Source organism: Adiantum capillus-veneris, chromosome 4 (assembly GCF_014529385.1).
Source record: "Adiantum capillus-veneris isolate H3 chromosome 4, ASM1452938v2, whole genome shotgun sequence".
Lineage (NCBI taxonomy): Eukaryota > Viridiplantae > Streptophyta > Polypodiopsida > Polypodiales > Pteridaceae > Adiantum > Adiantum capillus-veneris.
Genome location: NC_140934.1, coordinates 120,666,253 through 120,674,585, shown reverse-complemented (window position 1 = coordinate 120,674,585; position 8,333 = coordinate 120,666,253). Strand labels below are relative to the sequence as shown.

The window sequence follows — 8,333 nt, the reverse complement described above, 5'->3', positions numbered from 1 at the left end:
ACACCCAGAGTGTCGATCAAGATAGGCTTCATGCTACTGCTATATTGTATCATGGTGACACTTATCCCCACTTTGTACCCTTATGGCATGATACCATTGCTCAGCCTACCAGCCACCCATAGGAGTCGGTAGCACTCCTATCAGTTCTTTGTTTGTAGTTTTCTTTGTTTGTACCCAGACTTGGTACTAGACTCATCATTGTAATCAGTTGGTCTCATAGGTCATTTTGGCATTTTGTAGACGTTAATATATCATTTCATTTCATTTTCTCTCTCTCTCTCTCTCTCTCTCTCTCTCTCTCTCTCTCTCTCATACACACAACACATGCTCATGTGTTTTGAGTATGCATGTCATTAATGCATAAGGGCAGTATAACCACAGCAAGCCATGAATGCTATTACATTATGGTTCTCATGCCATTGATTGATCGTTATGAACATCCCTTGGAGGCTCAGCCCGTACATCTCGCAGGAATGAAAACCCTCGCTTCACATCAGCCAAAAACAGCCCAGAACTTCTTGGCCATGCCCAAGTTGGGCATATCCCGCAATCAGTGCATTCCAAGAGACAATATCCCGAACAGAAAGCTCCTCAAGCACTTTTTGTGCTTTATGAAGTGCACCACATTTGGCATACATGTCGACCAAGGCAGTGCCAAGCTTATGTGATCACGTCTAGAGAGACATCCTCTCTTTGCACCTGCCGAAAATAGCCCAGCGCTTCTTGGACCTACCCAAGTTGGCCATATCCAGCAGTCAGTGCATTCCAAGAGACGACATCTCGGACAGGAAGCTCCTCGAGTACTTGTTGTGCTTTATGAAGTGCACCACATCTGACATACATGTCGACCTAGACAATGCCAAGCACGTCGTTTTCTTTCAACAACCACTGACTAACAATATAATCGTGAATTCTTTTGGCCATATCGGCATCTTGCACACCACCCACAATCAGTGCATTCCAAGAGACGACATTCCGAATAGAATTGCAAGCGTACATGATTGCATTTGGAGAGATGTCCTCACTCTGCTTTTGCTGAAAACAGCCCAGAGCTTCCTCACCCTGATGCCTTCAAGATGCAAGCAAATGTGATTGCATTTGGAGAGACATCCTCACTTTGCATCCGCCAAAAACAGCCGAGAGGTTCTTGGCCTTTCACAAGTTGAGCATATCCCACAATCAGTGCGTTCCAAGAGACGACTTCACGGACATGAAGCTCCTCAAGCACTTTTTGTGCTTAATGAAGTGCACCACATATGCCAAAGACAGCCCAGAACTTCTTGGCTTGCATGCCCAAGTTGGGCATATCCCGCAATCACTGCATTCCAAGAGACAATAGCCCGGACAAGAAGCTCCTCAAGCACTTTCTGTGCTTTATGAAGTGGACCACATTTGGCATACATATTGACCAAGGCAATGTCAAGCTTATGTGATCACATCTAGAGAGATTAATGAAGTGCACCACATTTAGCATACATGTTGACCAAGGCAGTGCCAAGCTTAAGTCATTTATGCAGAAGGGCGGTATAACCACAGCAAGCCATGAATGCTATTACATTATGGTTCTCATGCCATTGATTGATTGTTACGAACATCCCTTGGCAGCTCAGCCCATATATCTCACAAGAGTGAAAACCCTCGCTTTGCATCGGCCAAAAACAGCCCAAAACTTCTTGGCCCTGCCCAAGTTGGGCATATCCCGCAATCAGTGCATTCCAAGAGAGGACACCTCGAACAGGAAGCTCCTCAAGTACTTTTTGTGCTTTATGAAGTGCACCACATCCGGCATACATGTCGACCTAGACAGTGCCAAGCAGGCGTTTTCCTTTCAACAACCACTGACTAACAATATCATCGTGAATTCTTTTGGCATATCAGCATCTTGGGCACCACCCACAATCAGTGCATTCCAAGAGACGACATCGCGACAGGCTTGCAAGTGTACATGATCGCATTTGGAGAGATGCTCTAACTTTGCATCTGCAGAAAACAGCCCTGAGCTTCCTCGCCCTGACCCTTGCCTTCAAGATGAAAACGTATGTGATTGCATCTGGAGAGACATCCTCGCTTTGCATCGGCCGAAAACAGCCCATAGCTTCTTGGCCCTGCCCAAGTGGGCATATCAACATAAACAGTGCATTCCAAGAGATGACGTCTTGGACAGGAAGCTCCTCAAGCACTTTTTGTGCTTCATGACGTGCACCAGATCTGGCATACATGTCCAGCAAGGCAATGCCAAGCACGATGTTTTCTTCCGACAACGCCAGACTAACCATATCATTGTGATTTCTTTTGCGCATATAGCATCCTTCGTAATGCCACATGCCTTCAAGGTGCGAGTGTACGTGATTGCATTTGGAGAGATATCCTCTCTCTGCATCTGCTAAAAACATCCCAGAGCTTCCTGAACATGACCCTGGCCTTCAAGATGCAAGAGTATGTGATTGCATCTTGAGTAAAAACCCTCGCTTCGCATCCGCCGAAGACATCCAGAGCTTCTTGGCCTTGCCCAAGTTGGGCATATCCCGCAATTAGTGCATTCCAAGAGACGACAGCCCAAAGCTTCTTGGCATTGAATGAAAACAGCCCAGAGCTTCTTGGCCCTGCCCAAGTTGGGCATATCCCACAAGCAATGCATTTCAAGAGACGACATCCTGGACAGGAAGCTCCTCAAGAACATTTTGTGCTTTATGAAGTGCACCACATTTGACATACATGTCGCCAAGGCAGTGCCAAGCTTATGCGATCGCATCTAGAGAGACATCCTCGCTTCGCACCTGCCGAATACAGCCCACAGCTTCCTGGCCCTACCCATGTTGGGCATATGCATAAGGGCAATATAACCACGGGAATCCATGAATGCTATTACATTATGGTTCTCATGCCATTGACTGATCATTACGAACATCCCTTGGCGCCTCACCCCGTATATCTCGCAAGAGTGAAAACCCTTGCTTCGCATCAGCCAAAAACAGCCCAGAACTTCTTGGCCCTGCCCAAGTTGGGCATATCCCGCAATCAATGCATTCCAAGAGACAACATCTCGGACAGAAAGCTACTCGAGTACTTTTTGTGCTTTATGAAGTGCACCACATCCAGCATACATGTCGACCTAGACAGTGCCAAGCACGACGTTTCCTTTTAACAATCACTGATTAACAATATCATCGTGAATTCTTTTGGCCATATCAGCATCTTGGGCACCACCCACAATCAGTGCATTCCAAAGGACGACATCTGGGACAGGATTGCAAGTGTACATGATCGCATTTGGAGAGATGCTCTCACTTGCATCTGCTAAAAACAACCCAGAGCTTCCTTACCCTGACCCTTGCCTTCAAGATGCAAGCGTATGTGATTGCACCTGGAGAGACATCCTCCCTTCGAATCCGCCAAAAACAGCCCATAGCTTCTTGGCCCTACCCAAGTTGGGCATGTCACACAAACAGTGCATTCCAAGAGACAACATCTTGGACAGGAAGCTCCTCAAGCACTTTTTGTGCTTCTGACTTCATGACGTGCACCAAATCTGGCATACATGTCCAGCAAGGCAATGCCAAGCACAACGTTTTCTTTCAACAACCCCAGACTAACCATATCATCGTGATTTCTTTTGCACATACAGCATCTTGTGTAATGCCACATGCCTCCAAGGTGCGAGTGTACGTGATTGCATTTGGAGAGATGCCCTCTCTCTGTATCTGCTAAAAACAGCCCAGAGCTTCTTGGACATGACCATTGCCTTCAAGGTGCAAGAGTATGTGATTGCATCTTGAGTGAAAACCCTCGCTTCGCATTCGCCGAAAACAGCCATAAGCTTCTTGGCCTTGCCCAAGTTGGGCATATCCGGCAATTAGTGCATTCCAAGAGACGACATCCCAGAAAGGAATTCTCATGCCATTGACTGATCCTTACGGACATCCCTTGGCGGCTCAGCCCGTACATCTTGCTGGAGTGAAAACCCTCCCTTCGCATCGGCCAAAAACAGCCCAGAGCTTCTGGCCCTGCCCAAGTTGGGCATATTCCACAATCAATGCATTTCAAGAGACGACATCCTGGACAGGAAGCTCCTCAAGCACTTTTTATGCTTTACGAAGTGCACCACATTTGGCATACACGTCGCCAAGGCAGTGCCAAGCTTATGTAATAACATCTAGAGAGAAATCACACAAACAATGCATTCCAAGAGATAACAGCCCAGAGCTTCTTGGCATTGATTGAAAACAGCCCAGAGCTTCTTGGCCCTACCCATGTTGGGCATATCCCACTAATCAGTGCATTCCAAGAGATGACATCCTAGACAGGAAGCTCCTCAAGCACTTTGTGTGCTTTATAAAGTGCACCACATTTGGCATACATGTCGCCAAGGCAGTGCCAAGCTTATGTGATCGCATCTAGAGAGACATCCTTGCTTCGTACCTGCCGAATACAGCCCACAGCTTCTTGGCCCTACCCATGCTGGGCATATACATAAGGGCAATATAACCACGGCAAGCCATGAATCCTATTACATTATGGTTCACATGCCATTGATGTTACAAACATCCCTTGGTGTCTCACCCCGTACATCTCGAAAGAGTGAAAACCCCCACTTTGCATCAGCCAAAATAAGCCCAGAACTTCTTGACCCTGCCCAAGTTGGGCATATCCTGCAATCAATGCATTCCAAGAGACGACATCTCGGACAGGAAGCTCCTCGAGTACTTTTTGTGCTTTATGAAGTGCACCACATCTAGCATAGATGTCGACCTAGACAGTGCCAAGCACGACGTTTTCTTTCAATCACTGACTAACAATATCACCGAATTCTTTTGGCCATATCAGCATCTTGGGCGTCACCCTCAATCAGTGCATTCCAAGAGACGACATCCGGGACAGGATTGCAAGTGTACATGATCGCATTTGGAGAGATGCTCTCACATTGCATCTACTAAAAACAACCCAGAGCTTCCTCGTCCTGACCCTTGCCTTCAAGATGCAAGCGTATGTGATTGCATCTGGAGTTCAAGGTGCGAGTGTACGTGGTTGCATTTGGAGAGATGCCCTCTCTCTGCATCTGCGAAAAACAGTCCAGAGCTTCCTGAACATGACCCTTGCCTTCAAGATGCAAGAGTGAAAACCCTCGCTTCGCATCCGCCGAAAACAGCCCTGAGCTTCTTGGCCTTGCCCAAGTTGGGCACATCCCGCAATCAGTGCATTCCAAAAGACAACATCCAGGAGAGGAATTCTCATGCCATTGACTGATCATTACAAACATCCCTTGGCGGCTCAGTCCGTACATTCCACTGGAGTGAAAACCCTCGCTTTGCATCGGCCAAAAATAGCCCAGAGCCTGCCCAAGTTGGGCATATCCCACAATCAATGCATTCCAAGAGACGACATCCTGGAGAAGAAGCTACTCAAGCACTTTTTGTGCTTTATAAAGTGCATCACATTTGGCATACACGTCGCCAAGGTAGTGCCAAGCTTATGTGATCGCATCTAGAGAGAAATCTTCGCTTCGCACCTGCCAAAACAGCTCAGAGCTTCTTGGCCCTACCCAACTTGGGCACATTCCGCAATGCATTCCAAGAGACGACATCTTGGATAGGAAGCTCCTCGAGTACTTTTGTGCTTTATGAACTGCACCACATTTGGCATACATGTCAACCAAGGCAGTGCCAAGCACGACGTTTCTTTCAACAATGCCTGACTAACAATATCATCTTTTGCCTAGTGTATGCAATTGCGTTCTCTCTCTCTCTCTCTCTCTCTCTCTCTCTCTCTCTCTCTCTCTCTCTCTCTCTCTCTCTCTCTCTCTTTGTATATGTATATGATGCCTCGACTGTCAGAGAGCTCCATTGTATCAGCTTTCACCCCACCCCTACCCACTATTTTCTTTTCAGTTCTTTGTACTTTTTGTACCCAGACCTGGTATTAGATTCACCACATGTAACCTTTTGAGTTCATAGGTCATTTTGGCCTTTTGAAGACGTTAATATTACATTTTATTTCATTTCATCTCTCTCTCTCTCTCTCTCTCTCTCTCTCTCTCTCTCTCTCTCTCTCTCTCTCTCTCTCTACGCTCCGTAGCTCTCCGTCTGTTTGTTGAACTGCATATACCTCTGCCCACACTGCCCAACCACAGGAGTGATAACCCTCGCTTCGCATCGGCCAAAAACAGCCGAGAGCTTCTTGGCCCTACCCAAGTTGGGCATATCCCACAATCAATGCATTCCAAGAGACGACATCCTAGACAGGAAGCTCCTCAAGCACTTTTTGTGCTTTATGAAGTGCACCACTTAACATAAACATCGGCAAGGCAGTGCCAAGCTTATGTAATCACATCTAGAGAAAAATCACACAAACAGTGCATTCCAAGAGACGACAGCCTAGAGCTTCTTGGCATTGACTGAAAACAGCCTTGAGCTTCTTGGCCCTGCCCAAGTTGGGCATATCCCACAATCAATGCATTCCAAGAGACGACATCCTAGACAGGAAGCTCCTCAAGCACTTTTTCTGCTTTATGAAGTGCACCACATTTGGCATACATGTCGCCAAGGCAGTGCCAAGCTTATGTTATCTCATCTAGAGAGACATCCTCGCTTGGCACCTACCGAATACAGCCCACAGCTTCTTGGCCCTACCCAAGTTGGGCATACGCATAAGGGCGGTATAACCACAGCAAGCCATGAATGCTATTACATTATGCTTCTCATGGCATTGATTGATTGTTACAAACATCCCTTGGCACCTCACCCCGTACATCTCGCAAGAGTGAAAACCCTCGCTTCGCATCAGCCAAAAACAGCCCAGAACTTCTTGGCCGTGCAAACTTGGGCATATCCCGCAATTAGTGCATTCCAAGAGACGACATCTCAGACAGGAAACTCCTCGAGTACTTTTTGTGCTTTATGAAGTGCACCACATCCAGCATACATGTCGACCTAGACAGTGCCAAGCACGACGTTTTCTTTCAATCACTGACTAACAATATCATCGTGAATTCTTTTGGCCATATCAGCATCTTGGGCGTCACCCTCAATCAGTGCATTCCAAGAGACGACATCCGGGACAGGATTGCAAGTGTACATGATCGCATTTGGAGAGATGCTCTCACTTTGCACCTACTAAAAACAACCCAGAGCTTCCTTGTCCTGACCCTTGCCTTCAAGATGCAAGCGTATGTGATTGCATCTGGAGTTCAAGGTGCGAGTGTACGTGGTTGCATTTGGAGAGATGCCCTCTCTCTGCATCTGCTAAAAACAGCCCAGAGCTTCCTATCTACAGATAAAGCAGCCTAAGTAAGTCGAATGTAGCTTTGTCAGGCTATTGTTGCTGATGTCCAGTTTACTCTTGTGATTGATGCAGCGAGCTGCAAAGACCCTTGAGCATGCAAGACAATTGCTGTTGAGTAGGGATCCGACTGACATACATATAGCTCTCCGGCTTCTGGATGCAACCCTCAAGAGTGCTCGTCTCTCTATCCTCTGCCCATTTCCACACTTACCATCCCCCATGCTCAAAAAGAGAGAGAGAGAGAGAGAGAGAGAGAGAGAGAGAGAGAGAGTTAAGTTGCTGACGTAGCTCCTCCGTGTGTGTGATGGGTGAGCAAGCCCACGCTGCCCAATTGCTGGTACTGCATCCTCCTCTGCTCGATGCTTGTCTCTCTATCGTCTGCCCATTTCCACGCTTACTCCCTTGCCAATTGCTTCGGATTTTGTGTGTGATGGGTGAGAAAGCCCTTTGCGGTCGTCGGTGATCCCTGCAATGTCCTCGCCCAAGCTGAAGTACCCTCTGCTCCAGGCATCACCTTGCCCAGTGCCATAGCCCGCTAGCAGCAGGTAAAGCTCCAGCAGGAGTCGGATAACCGTTTGAACTTTTTTTTTAAATTCGCCGAAGCAGTTGAAGCAGTTCGTCTGCTAGATCTTTAAGGTTTCTTTAAGGTCTCTTGGGATAGTTAAAACTCTCTTCTTCTTCCCACAGTGTCAAGGGTTTACCAAAAACTATTTTAGACACCAATGGAAAAAAGGAAAGCTTTAAAAATCTACCAGTTTTTATTGGTTTTTACATTGAATCTTCAAAATTTAGCCGGTTTCCTTCAAGGCGGCCCTCAAAACTAACCGAGAATTTTTAATTTTTGTCCTTTAAAAATACATCAAAGGCCAATTTTCTGTGAACACTTCTCAACATCGCCTGTGTGGCCGAGATACAGGATTCACTCGTCGGATCCAAGAGGTTGTGACACGTGTCCAAGGGGGAGCCGAAATCCCTCCCCCCTTTATATATAGTCTAGATTTTCTAAAATTCGCTGAAGCGATTGAAGCAGGGCCCCGTGTGCTCACTGACTGACC

At 47.0% G+C, this 8,333-nt stretch overlaps 1 pseudogene; it reads left to right on the top strand.

Moving 5' to 3' along the window:
- The first annotated feature begins 207 nt into the window (after positions 1-207).
- LOC147459903 (uncharacterized) lies at positions 208-7,938 on the top strand (annotated as a pseudogene).
- The last annotated feature ends 395 nt before the right edge of the window (positions 7,939-8,333 follow it).